The 24,143-nt window shown below is 39.2% G+C and overlaps 1 protein-coding gene across 3 annotated transcripts in view; it reads right to left on the bottom strand.

Annotated features, from left to right (window-relative positions):
• PCDH11X (protocadherin 11 X-linked) overlaps positions 1-24,143 on the bottom strand; it is a 512,079-nt gene that overhangs the window by 237,526 nt on the left and 250,410 nt on the right. The window lies entirely within an intron of this gene.

Genomic DNA, 24,143 nt, shown 5'->3' on the forward strand with positions numbered 1-24,143 from the left:
TGTGTGTCATCATTTTGTGGTGACTGCCAATGAATTAACAAGAATGCAAGAGGCCTCTTTTTGTTTCTTGAAGCAAAAAAAAAAAACCTCTGTCAACATTTCTTTACAGATTATAAATTTTCCTTGTATTATTGCCTGTAGAGCATAATGTAAGATAGCAGAAAGATCTGAAACATGTCTTCTTAATTAGAAAGGAGGAAGGGGAGGTCTAATAACAGCAACTGAGTTTTAAATTTATGACCTTCAAATTATTTCTATTCTTACATATCATAACATGCCTGTATTAAAGAGGATGGCAGTCACCTGTTCTACCTGTAATAATAACGTCATATAACTTAATCCATGAATGTTAAATCAAGTGCTCCTTGGAAGCTCAGTGCATTTGCTCTTAAAACATCCTAGCGCTATTTTCCCTCTAATTTCAACAGTTTGTATTGAAAAAATGAGTGTTGCTCAGAAGCTTGAAAAAAATACCGTAAAAGTTGAGTGAATGTCCCATAAAATCCAATTCCCTTGAATGTAGAAGACCGCTAGTCCCGTCTTCACACCAGTTCCCCTTGCCATGCTGCCCCGCAACAACTTCTTTGTGTACAAATTCTCATGGGCAACAGTCGCCAAATTCTCCCATCAGCACAAGCATGATTTACAGAAGAGGCGCCTGCTTACACGTAGGAAAAGGGTAAAAGTCTTAAAAGCCACCCAAGAGAACCAGGATTTAACTGAGCCTCACAAAGAAGTACAGCTCCTTGTAGCTCCACTGAACCTAGTTACTAAAGATACAGTTTCTGTTTCTTTATCCTAAGCACCTAAAGCTTGGGCAGTTGTATCAAGCCCTCCTCTTAAGATGCACGCTTCGCCGAGCAGCGCAAGCAACAACACCAACTGAGCTGAACAGCTCAGATTTGATTGCGATGAAGCAGAGGGCCAAAGCAAACAGTTCAGTGCCTCACAGAGTTAAACCAAAAGCAACAGAAATAGCAACCACCACAGAGGAAAGCAAAACTTGCTTTCAAACAGCCTCTGAATTGAAAAGGAAGCTAAATTCACTAACTGAATTATTTACAATTAAATTATTTGCAAGGCTCAATTTCAATAACAAACTATTTGATTGTGCTGGCTTCACCTCAGATCATTACTTTAAACTACTCAGACTCACCTCAATCAGATGCGAACGATTCACCTAATCACTGGGTCAAGATTTTAATTCAACTTTTCAAAACCATTATTTAAGTTCAGGAACACCTTGCAAAGCAGATTTTTTCCCTGTTTACTCTACTATTTATTAGGAACAACCTGACATGGTACGACCGGGCGCTATGCCCTTGTTGAGGATGGCTACCGGGGACCAGCAAGCCACCCGCTCTTCTGAATAAAGGTGCGATATAGGAAGAGCACAGCTCTAGTACTATTCCTTCAAACTAACAATTCTGAAATAATGACCCAGGTGGTACTTTACGTGTATATATAAAATAATTATATTGTTCTACAAGATTAATTATCCCATGTATTATTAGCCTGCTTCAAACATCAAATCGACATCCAAAATTCGTTTGCTTTTAACTGTCTCCCCAGCTTTAGCACATTGAGTTCAATAATCTCATTTCAGAACAGGTTTTAGCCGAGTTTTTCTACGCATGGGGAAGGCTGTTTTATACCCTGGCACCTACAAGGTCGAAACGATATGCTAGGAACACCGCAACGTGGAATCACTTATAAAATCATGCACAATTTGTGACTTAGAAGTTTTAATAGAGAAACCTTTAAAATGCTCTATTTGTTTTTAGAAGATTACTTATAATCTTCTGTTCAAAATCAAAAGCCTTTGCAGAGATTTACCATAAACATGAATGATTGATAAACATAAAGTGTTGATAACATCAACAGATTTTCCTGTTTCCGACAAGTTTCACTTTTGCTGAAAAGAGTTTAAATAGACCTCTGGAAAATGTATATGACTCCCTGAAATCCCATTTATACCAGCTTCCTTCTGATGTCAAATTATTATTTCAGTTGCCTTAGTTACATCATTTCAGTATCTCAAACATGGATACCTGTGGCTTATCTCCACATATAGATTTTAGAAAATTCATTATTTCTCTATGCATGGAGTCTTTATTTTCAGAATGTTGCTCGCACATTGGTGGCTTCATTTATTTCTGTACTTAGGGCAGATAAGAGAGAGACAGTGAACTTGAAGCATTTCTCTGGAAGATTTATGCAAAAAATGCTCCTGCCAGCTGGAGGTCTGGAACAGCAGCATAAGATACATTTCCCTATTTTCGGCATAGCCGGACATACTGGCTGTTACTGGTGTTACGAAGTTGCTCTCTGGTTACACAAAATCAGGCACAGCGCTCTTTTCTAATTTACCATTTAACCACACATCTGCTCAAACCTTCCTTATCAATAAGCTGAGGCACAATGAGGGAATTGCACCCAGATGTTTTTCCATGCACAAATTAACAAACACACTATATCCCTAATTTCTACATCTTTTTTTCCAGCTGGGGGTGCGTGCCCCCCAGCAACTGGAAAGCCAAATCACCACAGAGAGATCCAACTCTAACAAACCAGCCAGCTTTGAATAGACTCCGTAAGTCAGGTTAAGTTTATTAAAAGCTTTAAACATTTATAAATCTCCAGGGAAGCATGACTTTAACGCATAGCATTTAGAGGTAAATCATTGGCGTAATAGAGAGGCTCCTTCCTGCAACCTCCTGGGGCCCGAAGGCTGGCGCAGACGATGAACTCCTTTATCATCCTCATGCTAATTGTAGCACATCTTGAAATGATTAGATCTATTGTTAGAACAGGCCTTGTCAGCAGCTGGGACATGGTGATTAATAGAAATTTCTCTTTAATTCCTTAGGATGTAGAAGTCTAAAGTCACAGTTGAGCCCTGGACCCCAATTATTACGTGATTAATGAAATTATAATTGCCACCCTTTCGTTCACATTCATCACTAGGTTTACTATTACTCATTAGAGGTAAAGCACAGGGAAAAGAAAATATTTTACAACCGCTATGCTATGGATACACGGGAGAAGCATAAATGGATCTGGAAAATAGTCTCCAATGCATCAGGCTGGAGCAAATGTGTATCATTACCAACAACTTAACAGTACTGATGGTTCAAGTGAAGGTCAAACTTGCTAGTAGGAATCATTTTCTGCCCAATAACAACAGCTACCACCTTAACCAGTATTTGAGAGACACATACAGACCAGCTGGCCATCAAGGTAGAAGAAACAGTTTTTAGCATCCCTGCCAGTTAACTGAACAATCAACCCCAATATTAGGATTCCCTTCCAAGTTTTAAGAACGTTTCTCTTAAAATCATGCAATATAGAGATTATATATATACATTGTGTGGGCCCGTCTGAGTGCACAGACAGCCGTGCACCATTGGACCTGTCCCCCAGCCGTCGCGTACCTACACCACGCTGTCAATCAGTTGACAGAGCCGCCAGGTCGCTGCCAACGCTCCCCTCCCTTCCCACTCCCCAGCGCTTTTACTCGCTGGTGCCGCTGAAATTTTACGGGTCACGTTTTCCAAGCCTGATTATTTCTCAAAGACAACTCAAAGTGGCCAACGCTATTCCAACAGTTAGGAATTAAGTGAGTAATTCTTTTGTTCATAAAATATACATTTGGAAAAAAAAAAATAACAAACCACATTTAGAACTGCTTTAGCCCTGTAGCATTAATGTCAGGAAAGGTCAGATCCAAGATTTTTTTTCCCTTCTCAACTGATCAGATTTTACAGAAAGAATAATTAGTTTTTCACAGATCAAAAAACTATGCAAGGAAATGAAATGCAACTGAAGAGAAAGACCGAGGCCCCTTTATCTCCTTTGGCATGAAGATTTAAGGGCCCAAAAGCCATCGCCCCCCCAAGAGAGACTCCAAGGGGAGGAAGGCAAGCTTCCTCGGCTGCCACAGACCCGTCTGCGCCCTCAAGCAGAAAACAGGCAGAGAAAGGGACAGGACTTCATCCTTCCCACCCTGCAAACTCTGCTGTTCAACACTGCAATACGTTTGTATACACTTGCAGCTACATGGTGTAATGTAAATGACTATTTACTTTGCACTGATCTGTATCAGGTGAAAAATCACTGTAATTTAGATCTCATTTGTTTATATAATAAATGATTTGTTTATACTGAACTTGATGCTTTACCTCAGCTACTTGAAATTTCATTAAATAACAAATCACTTCTAAGACCATGCCTAGGTAAGTCAGAAATAGCAAGTCTGCCACACACGCCCTCTCTGTATTAACATCCAAAGCGTACAACCACTTTACTATGTTTACCAGCAGAAAGAAATGATTTCTGTGATCAGCCATTTTTGAATATGTCTGAAACTCTGATTGCAAGTGCTTTCTTTCAATGCTGATTTAGGCAAACGCTGCTCAACTTCCATCCTGAGAGTTTGAAAACAGGAGGTGTTTGGGGACAGCTATGCTGGTTAATTTTCATAATGCTAAATTTCAGTCTCCTGGGGAAAACAAAAGACCTCACTAATCTTTGAGGTAATTCATCTGAGCATATGCCAAAGTGTACTAAATTGTGTAAGAGAGGATAATAAATAACTACAGTGCATGATAGAGTAGGAATAAAGCGCCGTGGAGTTATATCGCACTGCTCAATCAGACGGTTGGGTCAGTTAATGCATGAGCTCAAGGCTGAACATCAATCTTGGCAGCTGGCGTGACATCCAGCAATGTGGACACCAGGCAACTCACAGTTCCTCAGTTGGGTGGCCACGAAAAAGAGAACATCATAGAAATTTACAGAAATAAGCAATATTATCCATCACTTTACCCTATTTATTTCCTATAAACCAGTAAATATTATTATGAAATCTCATCATGAAATTGGATACTAATATCTCTAGTTTCTATCTGGAAGCTAACAGATATCTCTGTAAATTGGGTTACAAATCTGGCAGAGGACTATGGCTATTCTAGATTTCCTCTCCTGGAAATTACAACAAAGCTGCCTTTCCATCATTTCTTAACCTGACAACTATATACTGGGTACTAGACAGCTTTTTACTTTCTAAACCTGCAGTACTGCTAAAAACCAAGGAGGGTTTTATTTTTTTTCCATTCTGATTTCCATTGCAGAATAAAATATTCTGCTCTTTTTTGCCCACAGTTGTGGATTAATAATAATTTCACAATAAAGTAATACAGCATCACCTAAATGCTAGGAAAGATTTTAAAGTCATATTAAGGTTCTGATCATTCATTTCTAGTGGTAGATGACATTTATTGAGCTAATATTTAGTCTAATGATGCAGCATTTCCATTAATTTCTTTTCTAATAATGCTCACATTTTCATACATTAGAAAAGACACTGTTAGTGTATAATGTGCTAGTGAACATATTACACAAGAATCTCTCAACGACTTGTGTATATACTCCAGTCAAACTTTTCACAAACATACACAGCACTCCTTGTGTCTCTTATGTACACTTGCACATAGCAATTTTACTTATTTTATATCGTGAGGGAAATCACACCAATTTCATTCACAAGAATAGCACAGCTATTTTGCAGATATGACCATAAAATATAATTTGCTCTTCAGAAGTCAAAATTACTTTGCATAGGTTAACCACATACATAAAAATATGATCCTCCATATACTCCTCTCTGGATTCCTTAGCAAATTGCTAATTGTCTGAGTCATTAACCATTTGAGGGCTCTATACACAAAAGGAAAAGTTACTAGTTGGATACATTACTTGTGGCTGCTGGTTCATAGTCCAAATGTAACGTAGTGTGGTAGGTGCATGTGGTAGGTAGGTGCAGCTAGGTAACTGGGTGGTTACAAAAAATAAGCTAGCTAGCTAAGTAGGTATGTATTTGGATGTACCACAGAAAGATGTACTTAAAAAGAAGCCCAAATTCAATAACTTCTTGAATAGATTAATTCTAGGGAAACAGTGGCTTTCTAAATAATACAGCACATATTATAAAGGGTCACATTTATACCAGCTTTAACAGACCCAGGAGGGAAACTACAGTAGTTGTCTTTGATCTATTGGCCTATATTAAACAGTGATGTGCTGGAGCATTGGGAAATGTCCTGATTTATTCCTGGAAAATATGTATGCATATTGTCAGATGGAACATTCTTTATACTGCGATGGTCTATTGTATGAGAAGGATTTAAAAAAGTAAAATGAAACAGAGAAGTATGTCATTCCTCCAAAATTGAACAGAATGGCTGCCTAAACTGCTGAGAAGCAGTCTTGATTGTACTTCTTTGCATCAAGATATTAACTTCATTTTGTCCAACAAAATGCTCCCTTTTAAGCTCAGAAGCAAGGTAAAGAAAGAGTGCATAATAAGTAGCTAACTTCAGATCACATATATTACAAGGGAAAATAAGATTTCCCAAGAGATATTACAGTCTACGCAGGTACAAAGAACAGAACTTGAGTTGTCACTCCTGAACCAACACTCAGGCTTGCAGGGCTCTTCCAGTAGACTCTTGGGTTTGGGGTCCAAAGGTGCAACAGAAGGAATGTCACAACACAAACATCACTTGAACTTCACTAAGATCTGGGCACACCTGTACAAACTTTACAGCCTTGGATCTAGTGGTAGTGTTCACAAGCTTCCTGAATTTTAAAGAGTGCCACAACTGTATCGGAACTATTCAACCCACACCACAAACTCCATACTTATTCCCACATATTTAAGACTTTTGTTAACAAGTGCTAATTAAAAAGAACAAAACAAAAAACATGCTCCAAGACTTGGCAAAGAGATATAGGGCTGTTCTCAAACACTAGATACATCACCTTTTTTCACTTTTTTTAGAGCACAAATAGCAAATAGAAGAAAAAATAGCCTTTTCCTTTGCATTTTCTAAAATTGAATTTTCCTTCTTTTCCTCATACGCTCGCATTGAACTGCAGCATTACAGTCTGATAATACTTTCTGAAACAGGAAACGTTGCACATGTTTCTAATCAGAAGAATTTAATAATATTCCATCAATGGAGGCAGCCTGCATTTATACCATCACATTTATTTATTTTTTATAAGAAAGGAGTGTGAATATTCGTTGCTGGTCAGTGTAGCCATGGACATGAATAGCAGTCCAAGAGACCCTCTCTGCATACAAAAAGCATACCCCTTGGTACCAGCTGAAATTCTAATCAGAGTTCCCTCACAACACAGATATTGTAGGTGTGCTGTGCTAGTCACTTCTGTTATTATAAACGACCATTCAGGAATTGAAAAAATTGTAGCTTGTCAGTTGAGACTTGTAATCGTTATCCATTCAGCTAAAGGATTTCACAGGCCTGCTTGTAAAGGGAGAAAAACCAGATTCCCTTCTCGCTAATCTCAGAAAAACAAAAGTGGTCTAAATCAACAATTACCTTAGACATTGAGGGAGATTTCTAATAACGCTGTATTAGAATGAAAGTTAGTATATTCTAATGAGAATTTAATAACCACCATCAGCCACAGCCTGACCAGAACATGTGCAGCAGTTCGATTACCAAAGCCGCAGCCGTGATTCTGTCCCCTCGAAGCACTGTCCGGAATGCGCCCAGTGAACCCCTCTCTTGGGGTGCCACCTGCATCGCTTCGGCATCTACTGGAGGCCATCTGACCATGCTGAGAGTTCAAGGGGCGCAAGAAATAACACAGAAAGGTACATACCCTAACGCAAATAGAGGCCACATGATATATTTATTATAGAAACAAAAGCTGTTTAATGTCCTGCGTAACCCAAGAGGAGTTCCAGCGCCTGGTGTTGTTACTGCAGTCTTAAATGGGAAGTTATTTTAATATAATCCCTTATAATAACTTCACATTGCTCCTTAAAAGGAGAAAGATACATAAGAAAGATAGTTTAAACTTTTGGATCTTTAACGACATATTTATACATGTAATCTGTATAACGAGCCTGTTACTGTCGTTGCACAAGAAGGGAACTTACTTATATTCATAATCTAAAGTACATTATTAACACTTCAAAATATTTAATAGCCTTTCTAGATGATAGCCTATATTAGAAATAAACATTCAGGAATAATTCATAGTACAAGCAGAAAACTATGAGATAAGCAGTGAAAAAAGATAATAAGGAACATGATTAATAATAAAGCTGTTGTACTGGCCTACTTGGGGGAGGAAAGGGGCAAGAAAGTAACCACCGTTAACCGTAGACTTGAACCAGTGAATCATCCTCACAACAAAACAGGGAAACCTAAACTGTTTGCAGGTACCCCTGTTCCTAACAATATTACTGAATTATGAAATCTTATCATTCTCCAAGGAAGGTCTCTGCCATTAAAGTTAAGCAGAGCATTCTTTTTTTCCCTGCGCTCTCCTGTGTTACTCATGCTGCCGCAACCCCAGAACTGCTGTCAAAGCAAGTTGAAATCACGCTGTCCACTTAGTCATAAAATCAGAGCTACCTTTCCTTCACACGAAGCACTTCATACTCTAGTAAGCATTACAAAAAGCATGAAGCGCTCTAGGAAGAATGGCTGTGTAATAAAAGTATAATTGAAATGGCTCTACTGCTGCCTCATTTCATCACTCATACTGGCCTCTGCTTGTTAAATTTTAAGATCTCTTGGGAAGCCAGTGCATAACATAACTACACTCCAGAGTGTCAAAACAACCACTGCTATGATTTATCTCATGCATGACATCAAGGATCTGTTTTAACGCAATGATTTTACCAGTGAAACAAGCCCTTGAACTTTCACACTTCCCTTAATTTAAAGAACATAGGCTAAAAATTTTGGAGGAACTTAAGGAATTTTTAGACTTCCTGAAAGGCAAAGACAACTGGAATGTTTGAGTCTCCTTACTCTTTTGCATATCCAAACTCCTTGTAGGAGGAAAAGCTAGTGTGGATTTCTTGATCAAAGATTAGCATTAAAAAAACGCTAAAATTTCATCAACAAGGCAACTAACAGAAGAAAAAAGAATTCAAACAATTACAAAATCCAATGAAAAGTTTTAGAACCAAGAATTTCTAAGTAGTCTTGTAAGTTATCTTAGGTTCCATTTAACACACAGGGATTGCAAATTTTTCTGGGTAACACACACTAACATCTTCAGGAGAGGATATCTGGATACCCAACAAATATACTGCTCCTGCCATGAGGTGCTCTCTTGGGCCACCTCCCAGCTGGCCACTCTTCCCACTCAGTGCTTCGAAGTTGCCTTTTTAACTACAGCTTTACTAACATGCTGAAGAGAACACAATTTTAACAGTGTGTGTTTCTTAATTTCGTTATCTTTTCATGTCAAATCCAACTTGTCATTGTCCTGACTTGATCTTTCTTATGCCACTGAGGAATTTGTCACCCACCTCCAAAAGAGGTCGGGATCTGCATGTTTGCTGTGGGAGCATTTATAGCTCTCTTCAGCCAAAAACATTTTGGATCTATACACATTATTCTGTTCTTATATTTCTTCTGTTGGGATAATATGACATAAATTGGGCTGTTACACCACTCTCACAGGTGACAGAGGCAAAGGATATCTGCATTTCTGCGCCTCCTTGCTAACTTCACCAGCATCTACAATTAAACTGGAAAATCCTTAAAACCACAACTAGCACTTGAAAAATTCCTTCTACCTCACACCCCATTGCAGCAGGTAAGGTCGCCACAGAATATTTCTTGTTATTTGTTTCTAAGCAAAACTTCCACATGCACAGCAGCAGTGCCATTTCTTCATTTGGCCTTAATTTCCCCATTAAAATCTGCCACAGCTATATGATGTTACCTATAGGAAACACACCATAAAATTTATTTTGTCGAGGCTTAATTAGCAGTTACACATTTAGTTCCTTCTACTGCACAGAGAAGCCTTGACTGCTTTGTAGTAATGCCTAGAAGTCAGTAATAGGCCATATAACATACAATATTACTTTTTGCTTTCTGTTCCAATAGCTTACTGCAGCTATGGAAGATTGATCCTTTCCAGTATGCCTTTATTCAGAGGCAATTTCTTGTTTGTGTTAGGAAACTGTTGCTAACTCTAAGGCAAGCACCCCGACAGAAGAACATTCAGGAGAATACCAAAATAATGATTTAAGCAAGCACTTTTTTATACCCACCTGTCCTCACCCCATAAAAGCTAACCAAAAGATCAGAACAGGCTTAGAAATGACCAAAGGCAGTTTCCCTTCCAGATCCTAGACCTGCTATTTTGTTCAGTACAATCCAGCCACAAGTGTGTGTGTGTGTGTCAAAAGCTTAGATACTGCACGTGTCAGGATACCCCAACACTGTATCTCCAAGGAAAAACAGCAAGAGGACACACAAATTACGACGGAGATTAAATCATATCTTTAAAAAATTCACCAGCAGTAGTAGGCATGTCGCGGTTTTGTTCTTTGCTTTACTGTTTTTTCCTTGTAGATCTATAAAGTGAAACCCTTAAGTTATGACTACTGTTCATCACTTAGTACCCCTCGGTTTATTCTAGCATTGACTGGCATAAAAAGAAGTGCATTTCCTCGGCACTGATAAAGAGAAAAGGACAGCAGGCTGCCGCAGTTAACTTTGGTGACCAGCTCCCTTTCATTCGCCCAGCGAGTGCTGATCATTAGCCCTTGGCCCTCAAAGTGGCAGAACCACCCAATGCCACAGATGAACGCAGAAGGAACCGTGCCATCGAAGCCCTGTGTCTCCACACTGTTAACACACCCCGTCTATCCTCCCTATTTTCTATATAAATTTAAACAATTTCAACCTTACAGTCTAAAACATATTGGGGAAGTAGAAATCAATGGAAGCTTTGTTATTTTAAGAAAGCAATTCTAAAGAACCTGAAATATTCTCTCCTTAAGACTTTGGTTTGCATTTTCCTGCAATTGTGTGGTGAAGTCTTTGGCTGTAGAAGGAAAACAAATGAAGCAGCTGTGTGCACTTTCTGTGCAATGTTCCCTATCGAATGCATCACAGTTACCTGACTGCCCCCTTGCATAAACAGTATTGCTCATTATTATACTAAAAAAAGAGAAATTTTTTTTATTGTTACAGAATCTAAACTCTTCCTGAACTCTGCAGTTCTGTCAGGTGGATAGACTGTAATGATCAAGATCTCAAGGTCAGAAATATAAAGAACCTAGTAAAACAGTAATTTCACACTGTGTAACAGTCTCTGAGAATACTGGCCCCTGACATATAATGCCATGAAAGAAAACAACGAACTTTCATTTTTGATTTAAAGAGTATAAGTTTACTCAAAGGTGCTCTGCTATCCCCCAAAGTTTTAGAGCAGTATAACCAGCCTTTACCACTTGTCAACATTTAATAGCCTACACCCCAATGATTGATTTTGTTCAATTGGATTTTTTTTCTCTCCAACTCATGTATTTAGCTTTTAGCTGCAGCAGGTTGACAACACATCTATCATAGCTAAACAATCTTATTCAGAAGCATTTATTTTCTGCAGCTACGTTTGTTTGGTCTTCTGCTGTATACGCTGTTTTGTATGTTCCCACATACCAACACACGTTTACGTTGTGACTGCCTACAGTACTACATAAGCTACTTAGTACCTCCTCTTCATTCTGTATCTCTCTCCTTATCACCAGGACTGCCACCCTTGCCTTCTAAGGGAGCTTAGTTTATTTGGAGAATGAAGATCACTGAATAAGGACAAGTGTAAGTGTTTTGGTAGTTATTAAAAAACATTAAAAATATTCCTATGCTTACCTCATTTAAAAATATGATCTCTCAAGACACTACTTAAGTGGAATGGGAATTTTCCTGTCCAAAAAGATAGTTACTGTACTTTCCAACAATTTAAGTTATGCTCTCCAATAATTCTCATATCTGAGTGCAATTGATATACACTATTTTAAATGTATGGTGTCAGTCACATTCCTAGGTTTCTACAGCAAAGCGATATCAACGAAAAAAAGTTAGAGAGCAACTTCTGCTAAGTTCTTCCAGTGAAGCACAGCTGTAGGTAAAACTTATCCCTGAAGACCTAAAGCATGTTGCCATAAGGGGTGCAGTAATTCAGCAAAATATACAGCGTGAGTTACCTGCAATCCCTTAAACTAATGCAGATGTCACAGGGCTTCACAAAGCTATGGGACTAATTTAAAAAAAACAGAAAGTAATAATTCTGGGGTCTGTTCTGAGCTCTATCTCTGAGTGTGGAGATACAAAAGTGGGAGTTAAAGCCTGCATAGGAACAGTGCGGGAGCAGGGAGGGAATCTTTGAATAGCAATCTTTCTGCTTCGGAAAAAACTGCACTAGGCAATGTTTTTAAGATGTTTCTTAAAACTGAAGACCAACCTCCTCTTTAGGAAGATAATTAGGAACTGCCTTTCATCTCACTGTTGTTTGGTGAGGGTAAGAGCAATACACAAATTACTGGAGAGGCAGCTGAGTTAAACCATGCCTGTTTGCAAAAATTAAAGTCTGTCAGGGTCTGAGTACTGCTTTGTAAAGTATCAGTAATGGATTTGTAGCCCACGGAACAAATATCACTAGCAAGTAAACTAATATTTGAGGAATATGGAAGGAGCAACTATTTCATATGTAAGCAAAGCCTTCTTCAATAACTGCCCATCTCGCAGCTCTCACAGGTGTTTCCCAGCTCCTTCTATCAACTCTCTCTAGGTAGTTCTAGCATGCAGATTTATTCCTTATAAATATCGGTTTATGTTCTAACCGAGGGCTAAAATTTGTTATTTTCTCATTCAGGAAAAATGCTATGAAAACCTTGATGGAGAAGTAGCCTGAACAGAGTGCAGTTGTCAGGCACAACTGGCTTAAATTACAATGGCTAGCAAGAGAGATTCACTCCTTCTAAGGGGAGAACAGCATTTTTCCATTAAGTGAACTCTTGTATAATACAGCAGCATATCTCTGCTTCTTAGAGTCTACGCAACACTTGCTATCCATGTTTCCAACCGAGTTGTTTACTTTCTCTCAAATCCTCAACTTGGCAGAGCTTGTGAACAGACTGCCACTCTGCCGAGCACAGTTCCACAAACATGAAAGGAAGAAGCAATTCTGAAGGAAGCACATCTGAAAGAAGTAAAATAAAATAGTGATGGCACGATTATTTTTATTTTATCAAGTTGCTGTAAAACTGCCAAGCCCAGAAGCCTACCATTTTAGCTATGTTCCGAAAAAGTAATAAAGCAAGCCAGTCCCTCTCACTGCTCCTCTTAAAAAAAAAAAAAAAAAAAAAAATTCAGATGCTTCTGAGTCACAAAACTTGTAAATCCTGAAATAGAGAGAATGAAACAGATCGTAAAGCATCATTACTTTTACTTAAACAGACAAAGATCTGTGCCTTAGACATATATACGAAAGCAGTTAAAGAAAAAACAATCAGAATTCAAAAGCACCAAGAGCCTTGCTCTTGCCTGCCTTGTCCCATCACCTCACAGGCAGGCTGCTGAACAGGGAAATAAAATCATAAAAATCCACTGTGGATAGCAAAGTTTTTATGGATCTTGAGAAATGATCCTTAATGTTCAAAAACAAAATCTAGAAGGAGAAAATTGTAACGTGAGCATGACAAAGGATTGCTGTAAAGACCAGGTTTTCCTACAGGAAAAGTTGAAGAAAAGAGCAAGTAAAAGCCAATTAAATACATGAGAATGGACAAACAACTTTTGTCGTTCATCTTTGATTATAGAGAGCACACTTTTCAGAAAGGGAAAAAAAAACCCCACAGAATTTTCTAAAGGCCTCAAGTGATAGCATTCTCAAAACAAAACAAGCCACCAGTTTTAGACCACAGGTTTTTTCCACACAAAAAAAAAAAAGAGATACTTCCATACTTTGACTTATTTGTACAAAGTTAGCAAACAGAAGAACCAGGTTCACTCTATGCATTTCTGTTAGTGTGCTTACACCGACTACAGGCATGGCCCACCATTGCCATACCTGCTAAACCCACCCTTTGGTCTGTGGAAGGCTGGCTAGGCAGCGACCTATGTGTGAAGTGAGAGAGCGCAAAACCCATCGAAAGGCTGAATCCATTTTAAAAGCATTTTGTACTGCTTGTTGATCCATCAGTAGTGGCTATTATCCTGACAAAAAGCCATCACGAACCAACGTCAGCGTAAGATGTACATCTCAGCTGCAGGGCAGACAACGTGCTCCTTACACTTCCCACTCTCTACTTGGTCAGTGCTGCTACAGGTTCAACGCGGGTTTCTTTCCCAGTAAAACAAGAGACTGGATGCTCATAGTCTGGTTGCACAGAAATACCTGGAAAGCTGTTCAAGATCCTCTAGCAAACATATGTTCTGTATTAAACATACAGAATAAAGATGATAGTATTTTATTATATTATCTGAATCACAGACCCAAGAACTACAGCAATTTGGAGAGTAAAAATGTAAGTATAGAATATTACCAGATAAATGACCCAGTACTAAAAATGTCTCTGTACTGTAAATACTTAGGGAATTGTTAGTACTTTAGATTACAACAGTACTGCCCTGAGCACCTTGAACTGTAAAAATGAGCACCTAGAACTAATCTTGGCCATTGCAATAACTGATTGCGGGCACCTCGGGAGAGGAAATTTCCACAAGTGGTGACAACTTGACTATTTAACATGAATCTTTGCCCAAGAGTGAAGAGGAATTTAGAATAAAATCCTGAGGGAGAAGAGTAGCACAAAGAGAGGGCATGACAAATAAAGTGCAATATCTCCCTCAGTTCATAGTTTACACCATTCAGATTGCAGCCATATAGTGAAATTCATCACATTACAAAGTACTGTGCTACTGGTGAAAATGTATGGATTTAAAAACAAAGCAGTAGAATATGCATCTTTTCAATGATTACGAATTCTACTGCAAACACCAACCGCTGTCACAGTGTTTGCAACATGAATTCCTTTCTGGGTCTGTGCTAATCCTAATATTTGTTAGAGTTAGAAAAGAGCATTATGCACAACAAATATTTTTATTATCCTTGCATGGTATTTGGGAAAGCATAGAGGCATTTCAAAACAATGCCAAAATGTAAAGTTTTGATCATCATTTTCCAAACTACAGTCTTGCTCTGCAGCACCAACATCTACTATCTGGAACCTGGCATTCTTTTCTAAGGGCATTTTCCCTAATTTAACTTCATAACTAAATCAATTACAACCAGTTTGCAAAATCTGTATTCATAATGGCATGGAAGAAGGTTGTAGGAGCCTTCCAAATGAAGTTCATACACAGGAAGAACGATATATACCAAAAAACTACCTTCCATCATCAAAGCAGAGTTAGTTGCTAAACAGAAATATTTTCATTTCTAAGAGAAGACAAATACTGTATTGTAGAGACTTATTTTAAGTATCTTCAGAGTTAGCACATACACTATGTTTTTCATCTGTGTCCTTCAGCTACAAGCAGACTGCAGGCTGGATACACCATTTCAGTGGCAATTGATTCCAGGCCACCACCTTTTTGAGAACCCCTGTAATTTGTCTCCAACTGTTACAAAAACTTGTGCTGCTGGAAGATGACAGAGGCAGGCTCAGCCGGATGGACAGAAATGGCTTAGAATCATATGGCTTGAAAATCAGGAACTGCTCCTGGTTTGCAGGAATATGAGATGGGAGAACGTGCGAAACAGAAGGAAGAGATCTGGAAGAAGGTCTTATTTGTTGAACTAATTATGAGAAGACGCACTTGCTTCCCTACGCATTGCACAGACGCTTGGATGTAGATCAGGGAACGCACGCAAGGGAGCCATGTGGCCAGGCTGGACTCTGACGCTCCCAGCTCAGCATCAGAACCTGCAATCAGAAGCTATCAGAATAGGCAAAACCTCCACAATGCCCTTTTCCCCCCCTCCCCCCCCTATTTTGCAATCCCTTTTAGAGGAAGATAACCAATAAAATCTTAACAAGCAGCACCGTGCGGCTTTGCTCGCCAGCGAGCCCACGATGAGCAGCCCGAGGAGGGAGAAGTGTCCGTCCCCAAGGCCAGTGCTGCTCTGGGTTAGGAGAGCCCACCCACGCTGAGTGGGCGCCTGTCTCCTTGCAGTAATTAATACGCACACTGTAAATGCCAAATACAACATGTTAATCTTCCCTTATATGCCTCATCACTTATTAGATTCTTTCTCAAAGGCAGATGGTGGAGAGAACAGTGGTGTTCATCTCATTTGGGCTTTGAATGGATACACAATATCCATTACCATATAGGCATTGGGGCACCAAGTTGGAGTGTATCTGCTTTATATGCAATAATATGCAGTCAAAAAAATTAATCAGCCCATAAAACATCCTTCAAGAAAAACAACTGATTTCATAGCTGAGAAACTGACTGAGAGGGGAAGTGACCTGGCAACAGCAACCCAGAGCCACTGTTGCCACTACGGATACACAATAATCGTATAACTTAACGGACTGGTGAAATACCTCATTTTGGTTAACTAAAGTCAGTAAAAAACTATTTTCAACACTGAAGGTATATGAACTATGGTTTGGTCAGTGTGCACTGGGGGCCCTGACAGCATTTGTGAATAATTTCTCCCTCTTACCTGAAAGCTATCACTGGGATTCAGTCTTCTATCATGATCAATAGCAAAACGTTCAGCGTTACAGAATCACGACCAGGATGGAAATCTCCAGGTGCACAGCTCACACATTCCATCTAGTGCCTACTTCTGTTATTCCCTGTGACAAGACTTTATGGCAGTGCCTGTGTTTGCTAGCCAGGACAATAAAGTTTGTGGTGCTAATTCATCAGGAGGGAAGACATAATATTCTTATTAAACATTGTAAAAGTTTATAGTAAAAAAACCCAACAAAAAAAAAAAAAAAACCCAAACCATGCCATCATCAAACAAACACACCACCAACAAGAAAAAGTGGTTAAAAGTTTCCTAAAGCATAGTGTGGGAAAGAAAAGCCTCAGGAGATGAACAGACAGTTGAAAGTCCAACGCTTCCAAAAGCTTTCCCTGCAAACACCCACTCCTCTTACAAAGGTCTACACTAAAGCCAATATCATTTTTAAGGTTTAAAACACAACACCAGTATGCTTTTATTATATGTTCATGCTTTCCAAAACCTTTTCAGACCACTCCTCTTACTCTGAGATGCATAAATACATGTGCCGGCTGCAGTAACGAAGGGGATGGATCTGTTCCCATGCACAGCTCCCACCTCACATTACAGGTAACTGCTCTGCGAGTGACAGCAAACTGGACACTAGAAAAATGGACACCTCGATGAATCACGCCTCGTTTATGCTGTCTCTTTTAAGATTTATGCATGTTGAGCACAGCTCAGAGCAAATAAGTTACAGTCCGATGCAACTTAATGATTTTGCTACTTGGTGCTTTCTCCTAAATAATGGGGACGTCTCCGCTTTCTCGCCAAACAGGGGTGATGGCAGAAGAAATACCGTGGGGAGGAAAGCCGTTCTGAGCATCCTCATAGATAACTAAGTACCTCAAAGACCTCATCTGCATTTGCTGAAAGCAGGTCCGTGGTGATTTACTTAGACACCGACAGGGCTTTCTGCATCTCACAAGATGAAGGAGTAGCTGTCTACCTGCCCTTTTTAAACAATGTCATTGGTATTTCACCAGTGAGTACGCCATCTCCTCCAACTCAGCGTATGGTAACGGAGAAAAAATCAACTGCCTGCGTTGAGCAGTACGGCTCCCTCCTGTAGCTCCAGTACAACACACACTGGCCGGAGGCTTTCTGGGGTTACCTGTTTTCATGCACACTGGGCTGAATTTCCAGGTGATGCTCTACAGCTGAGCTCCCCGCTCCTGTTACTGATGCCGTCCTCATTTACACCGCTGTTCAAGTCTGTACTAACAGCTCTGGTACGTCGGAAGCAAGAGGAAGGAAAAGATTTAACAACATGAGCCAAAGAAATTAGGCAGACAACATCGCTGTCATGGTGGACAAAAAAGGAAAAGATGTTCTTCAAAGTCTCTTTGAATGACTTGTTTAAATCTTTTTTCTCTTTCAAGGTAGTAAGGACCTGAAACCTTTACTATCCCCCAATTTTCCACTCAGCACCTTTGACATTTGGGTTCTGAAAATACATGGAACAATCTGACAGAGACGAACACGCAAGTGCCTGTCCTCAAAGATACAGCCCCCAAAGCGACTGGCTTTCTGCTTCTGCACAGCTAGGCGCCTGAAAACATACGAAGTAAACTGTATGGAAACTGTCTGTAGAGTTCTCATTTGTTTTAATTAACTCATAACAGAACTGTAGCTTAGCTCAAATTGAGAGTTTTTAATCATAGAATCATGAGCCAGTCTGGTAAACAGACAGATAAATGAAATGGGAATTTTTTTCTGCCTTTGTAATGGTCTCCCCCGCTGAAATCAATAGTAAATTCAGTGCTCACAACTCTGATATCCTGCTTTTTTTTTTTTCTTATTTTCTCTAAGTGACTTTTCAGCTACATCAGCTACTAAGTTCCAATGCTCATATGCTATGGCAAAACTAGATCTTGGAAAAAAAAAATATATATACACACATAAAGGGTGTCAAATGTACTAAAATCTTACTAGATCAATAAAAATAGTTCTTCCAGTTGGCCAGGTTATCTTAGCAACCCTGCTCTACCGCAGACTAAGTCTTTATTTAATTATAATTAAGTTTTTATTTGCAAACATCTTGTAATTAAACTTCACTTTCTGAATTTACAGTTGAATACTCCCAGTGGCCTAATACAGGCTGATATACTGTTTTCTATATGGCATATTGGTATTCTTCTATTCCGTATTAACTGGAACAAGCAGGGAAAACGATCACTAGACAGGAAATGGTTAATGCCCATTTCTACTTAAATAAACTGCCTTTACATTAAGTTACCTTCCAGAACTGTACCCTGATTTCTGGATACATTATTTGTTTAGGATGTCAGGAATACCTTACAGATATAACCTAGAAACACAGCTAAAATGAAAGAGTGTTGCTATCTGTGGGAAACCAGGTTTGTACCTTTTGGCAGCCAGGTACTACACTAGCTGCTGCTGGAAAAATTAAATGTTTATGAGGTTATCCACTATAATTACTTTCAAAGTGCAATAATTACCATGTTTTTCTCTTAAGTACATTTAGAATCCCCACACCTTCTACTCTGATGCGTATTTTTATTTTTTTAAATTTACCAACTCTTCCGAGTTAGAACTCCAGATTACAACTGAAGTTCCATTAAACAAGAAATATACTTGAGACATATGTATATTTATTAGGCAACAAATAAAATGAGAATATTTTAACCACACAGATTCTAAATACTAAATATAACCAGGGTGTAACTAGACTGTATAAATTTATTTAGGTGACTGGTTTGTATCTAAGCTGAAGACACCGAATCAAAAATAAAGCTTCACTTTCATTCTGACTTTCATCGATTTTGAATCCTAAAGGCTGAAGCTGTGAGCTAAGTAAACAGTGCACACCAGGACTTCATGAAAAATAATTCAGTTCCCATGAACTGTGGGAACAAAATATGCACAGAATTCTTATTAGTTGCTTCTCTTCAAATATTTAACCATGGTTGTTAATATTTCTTTCTAATGCAATATTCTGTTGATAACTTCAAGAAAGAAAACTATTTTACTGTTGACTTTTACACAAGCCATATTGCAATATATCGCACTGGTCAGTAAAATTGGGGTCTAAACTAAGTAGCTTAAACCATATGTGTCAGGAGCGTAGTAGCAAACGTGGTCAGATTATATTTAATTATTGGCAGCTCTTTGCCTGTGTGCAGGAGGTGGACTCGCTCCATCCCTTCCCAGCACGACAGGCGAGGGGAACAAGGTGAATTGCCAGCTCACCTAATAAGACGTCTCTGTCAGAGGGTGCTTGGAGACTTTTCTCTCCAGAAGTCTCTTTCTTGCATATTGAAGGGGAAAGCGTGGCTGCAGATTAGGGTACAAACTGATGAAAAGAACAAAAAGTACTGCACATGGTTCTGCCTGCAGTTGCTGGGCATTTAGAGGGAACAAGAATTACATGACTTGATTTACTTTACAAAAACTGATTAGTAAAACCCCCTGTGGATTTCTTAACTATACTGTGGAGGGATATAAGATTAGTGTAGCAATTCCCATCATCAAACGTATTTACTGTTAAAATATTGGATTAGTGATGTTGTTATCCACTGTTCCAAGATTATAAAGTGATTCTTTAAAATTCAGCAGAAAAATACTACACTCTATCATTTGTAATTAGATTTCAGTCTGAGTGTTTTTGCCTTTCCCCAAAAAGTAATTCTGCTTGAAAAAAAGAAAAAAAGAGAAAAGGACTGCGCTTTACACACAAAGAGAAAATAAAACTACAGATGCAAAAGAGGAAACAAATTATTTTCCTCTTCTGCTTTTGAGAGACAAATGGTTGCACTTGATCTGTATCTTATTGCTCCTGCTTGTCATGCTCATTCCTGTGGCAATACACCACCATTACACCAGGTGGTAATAAAGCCATGTTGGTGCGAGACGTTGCTTATTTGTAAGACACATAGGAATGTGCGCTACCTGAGCCTGACAAATCTTAGTCCTTGGATATTGAACCCTCACAGAGAACTTTGAGGAGAGCTGTAGACCTTGAGGGTCATCATTGTCTGGGTTTCCAGTGACAACGTGGACTGCGAAGGAGGAAAAGCATGAGGAAAGGGGATAAATTAATGTGTTCATTAAAGTAATTATGCTACATTTGGGCCAGGAAATGTAGCTGCACCCTGGCTTTTTAGCCATTATCTTAAGTGAGTGAGAACACTTGGAGTTCATATAATTAATAAACAAATGAAAAGCTACAGCACTAACACCACCTTCTCACATTTTATCCTGTCGAACACTCTAGGAATCATGTCTATGCAGTATTTCAGACAGACACATAATAGATAGTGATGTAAGAGTCACCAAAAAAAAAGTTTTAAATCAAATACTCCGCAACTGAAGGGAGTTTTGCTGTATCTGCCATGCTGGCAAACCTTACTATTTGCCACTACTGCATTTTTAAGCTGTATAACCTTAATCATTGTTATTTTTTCCTTATTTTGGTAAATCCTTATTCTCTCTTTCTACATTTATCCTCTTAGTAATTTGGAAGAATAAAGCAATTTGTTTCTGAATCAGAATCATTGTGATCAATGTTATTTCATGCCGTTACTACACAAAATTCAGATTTTAAAATAGTGTCAGCAACCTCAAAAATTTAAACAATCACAGATTACTTTGATTTTGAATTGTCTTGTTTCTAACTGACCATAAAAATAGAGGCTATAAATATGTAATCTTAACTGCAGTACCTCTGAACAGGCTTGACAGGGTTTATCAGCTAAATGTTTAATCAGGCAAAGCAGCAAAAAACATAACCACAGGAATACATGGTATTTAGCATTTAAATAAAGCTTGTAAACCAATGACAAGTCTATTTGGGCAACTACTACCACACATGTTCCTTATCTGCAAAGGTCTTGTCCCGAATTTATCGGAACGAGTCTCTCATACTTTATTTTCCAGGCAGTAACATCCGTTCCCATTCACTGAGTTCACAGAAAAAGATACAGAAAACTGCAAGTTAAAAGGCATGGCCATGAAAAAAAAAAATTCCCACGTTGTCAATGTCATATTGCTCTAGGAACTTATTAAATCACAGCTCCTCCCCCCCCCCCCAACCAAAATCTGTAAAACCGAGAACAAAAACCCCACCACAGAATAAGAAATGAGCCTGACAAAGCACTACAGTTCTTCATTTTTTCTAATTGAACGGTTCAGTTTCAAAATTTTCAGCTACCTGGCTGCTTCTAAGATGAAACCTTGAACAACTGAGGCAAATGAGAGCCATGACAGCGCAGGCAACATAAAGCCTTCCCTCCCTCTGCACAAAAAGCACCGTTCCTCGTTCCCCCCAGCCTATAACCTCCGTGTGAAATTGCCCGACTGCTAATAGGTACCAGCTTCTCACCTCCTGATATTAGGGGCCAGATGTGGTACTTTCTGCTTCACTGACTGCTCGGCCCTGCACACTGAAACTGTGCTCTCAGCTATTTCATTCACTCTCTGTTGATAAAACGCATCCCACAGCAGCTCTAAACATTGAACGGCACTAAGTAGCCCAAGAAAGTGTAATGATTTTTTTTACTGTTATTATTAAGTAGACAAAAGTAGTGAGTCTCTCCCTTTGGCAGGGGTGGGTGTGTGTTGCTCAAAGAACACTCATGTAAATAACACCTTCTTGTAAATAAGAGTTGGTTTTACTCATGGTTCATTCTAGCAGCTTTTAAATATATTCCTCCTCCTTTTAGAGTTGGGAACCATTTGCTTTATGAGCACCATTTGGATCATTTGCCTGTTGCTCATAAAATAGACAAAGCTTTTATCCATGCCATGAATTTTTATTCACTTTATACAAAATATCTAAGGAGGGATTTGCAGGGGCCAGAATTACATCCATGAAAGAATTAACAACTAATTTAATTTTCTGCTATAATAATGGTTCCAGTAGTTTTTTAGTTTGTTGATTATATTTCTTCTCTCCATGAAATAAAAAAAACCCCATATTGGTCTTAGCTTCTTTGTACGTATTTTTTTAAAAAGCAGATTTTTTTTTTACCCCCAAATGAATAGGAATGACAAAAACATTTTACACATTTTAATCTGCATAGTGACTAAGTAAAGGAGTGGCAAATGCAGTTTTCAGAAGTGACCAGATAACCCAATGAGGGTCTGTATACTCCTGAAGAACAATGATTCTCATCACCACTGGGACAGCACAACAGAGTATTTCTTTGCCAACGCTGCTGGCAACAGTCAGACAAACCACCAAAGAAAAGTGGTTGCAAAAGCTCACCTCCGTCACCCATGTTCCTGCACCAGAGCCCCCCTAAACGATGATCACGGCATCAATCTGCTTCATCGCCTCCTCTCACAACTCGGAACCCAAAATTCTCTCTCCCGTGCCAACAAACCGAAGCCCAGCCCTAAGTCCAAGCTCTCTACCTGCCTGCTCTGCAACACGTGCTGTAGGGAAGGGAACAGGAGGAGCCCGTTATCCCTCCTTTAACGATTCATCAGCTGTTTAGCAGTAACTGCTGGAACAAAACACTTTCCTCAACAGTTTTGTTCCTGCACATGAGGAGTTACCGTCTATAAGTAACTATGGACCATAGCAAGCTCCTGTGGTCCTACACGTAAACATTATTGATTGCAGACACAGATCAATGCACGCTTAACTGTTGTGATTAGCAACTACCCGGATAGAGGCGTTCGGAGGTTTGGCCATGCAGTAGCTGGAAACGGTCAGGGCACAAACTGCACCTGGGAGCCTTTGATTTAGGAAGGAGGGAAGATCCTGTGTTTTGGAGAGTAACAGCTGAGGGGTTTCCCTACAATGCAAGGCTTGCATGTTTACAGATAACTCTCTTCTTTCTGTATGTAGAGGTGTACAAACATAAATACCACATATCTGTGACTACAGTGAGGAATTTACCATTTAAGAGCTACGATATTTTTATCAGCTGTAGAGATTGTACCATGAAAGCCTGCACAGTTAGCACTGCAACTAATAAAAAAAAATGCACTCAAGCATGAGCAAAGGTAGCAGTAACAGAGATGTGGGGTTTTTTTCATTCCTACTTCTAAATTCCTGCATTGCATTTGCCACCTGCTTTTGGAGTAAATGTGCCTCTAGAACAAGCCTACGTTCTGGGATTTCACATATGCAGTTTGTAAAAACTAGAGACTAAATAGGAGAATATTTGTTTGGGCAGAGTGCTTACAGCCTGAAAATACGAGCCAGAGACTACTTAGACTACAACCACACTGTAATTACAGATCAGGGGTTGCTACCTCTGCCTGGTTCTCTCCATCTTTGCCAGGAAACTCTCAACTTCGGCATTACAGCTATAGATTCACTGCTGCCATTAGCAACAGGTGAACCCTGCAAAGCACTGTGCTATATGAATTACAGATGTGGTAGCTGCTAAAGGAAAAACGCTGCAGCATCCATAAAAAGTGGCAATCTTCCCCTGGGAATTTTCAGAAGCAGCCTGATTCTCCAGGTTGGTTTCCTCGGCACCCTACCCTACTTCATCTCCACCCCACTCCAGCACCTTCTCTTGTACAGCCCCAATCCTTGTCCTTGGAACCGCAACATCCAGTTTCACCTA

Source organism: Haliaeetus albicilla, chromosome 23 (genome assembly GCF_947461875.1).
Source record: "Haliaeetus albicilla chromosome 23, bHalAlb1.1, whole genome shotgun sequence".
NCBI classification, from domain to species: domain Eukaryota; kingdom Metazoa; phylum Chordata; class Aves; order Accipitriformes; family Accipitridae; genus Haliaeetus; species Haliaeetus albicilla.